This window comes from Anarrhichthys ocellatus, unplaced genomic scaffold (genome assembly GCF_004355925.1).
Source record: "Anarrhichthys ocellatus isolate YVR2014 unplaced genomic scaffold, GSC_Weel_1.0 scaffold7988, whole genome shotgun sequence".
NCBI lineage: Eukaryota > Metazoa > Chordata > Actinopteri > Perciformes > Anarhichadidae > Anarrhichthys > Anarrhichthys ocellatus.
In genome coordinates, this window is record NW_022287962.1 from 1 (window position 1) to 1,029 (window position 1,029).

General features: G+C 38.1%; 1 long non-coding RNA gene across 1 annotated transcript; it reads right to left on the reverse strand.

Moving 5' to 3' along the window:
* Positions 1-289: 289 nt before the first annotated feature.
* Positions 290-770, reverse strand: LOC116380621 (uncharacterized). Its single transcript, XR_004212586.1, has 3 exons — positions 666-770; positions 431-496; positions 290-352 (listed from the first exon to the last, which is right to left on the reverse strand). It is a non-coding gene; the product is annotated as an uncharacterized LOC116380621 (long non-coding RNA).
* Between the last annotated feature and the right edge of the window lie 259 nt (positions 771-1,029).

Consider the following 1,029-nt stretch of genomic DNA (forward strand, 5'->3'; position numbering starts at 1 on the left):
AAAAACAAACACTTGCTCTTAATATTTGGCTTTAAAGATTTTAAATATATATGTTTTACTACAACACGACAGTACATACACCTCTCACGGTGTCCAATGATAAATACGCAGCAACTGTATACCTGAAATCTTATAGTCAATGTAGCTTAGACATTTTTTTGGAATCCAAACACCAAAAGCCTTAACTAACCACATTATGACACCAGGAACCTGAGCCGCACACAAACTTGCATTTTTGCAATAGGGTTAAGCAGAACCTGCTCACCTTTTTTATACTTTCGCACAGACATGGCCTCATGTGAATAGTGAAGTGTAAGGGCCTTCTTTATGGAGAGGTCATTGGGAGGCAGATCTAAAGTACAGAAGAAATTTGGGGTGAGGAAGGAGCTCAGAAAATCTCAAATATTAAAATGGTCACCAATATTCTTACCTCTCATTCTCCTCGGTAGCCCATTAGCGCCGCTTTCAGTTGAGCCACCAACAGGCAAACAAGAGCCTATGGACACAGTAGTTTCTGTTCATCAAATGTTTTTGCTGTTTGATTGCACATAAGACAAACTTGTCACCGCTAAATGGCATTTCAGGAATTAAGAAATTAACATACTTTGCTTTACTCAATGACCAATTTATTGAATACAAGCTTCAAACAGAACAAATATAAATACCTTTGGTAAGCCAGACAGTCAGCACACAAATAAACAAGGCCCAAAAAACTCCCATCGCTTCAGTCACCAACAGAAAATGCTACCTGTGCCACATGGCAGGTTAAATAACCCCATTGTGCAGTTATCACAGCTGTTGCTGATCAGCTCTAATTGGCTCTCTCTTCAGAGAGTCAGTGCTAGTTGAGATGCAGCCCTTTCCTGTGAAAAATATTATACAAATCATAAAACTTTGAGAATGTTGTATTTATGAATTTGATGACTGTTTTTCGTTGTACGTTAAGGAGCAATCATCATTTTAAATACAATCTCGCTTTATGTCCACACTGACAATGCTCCATAAATGGGGAAAATGGAAGATTTCAAA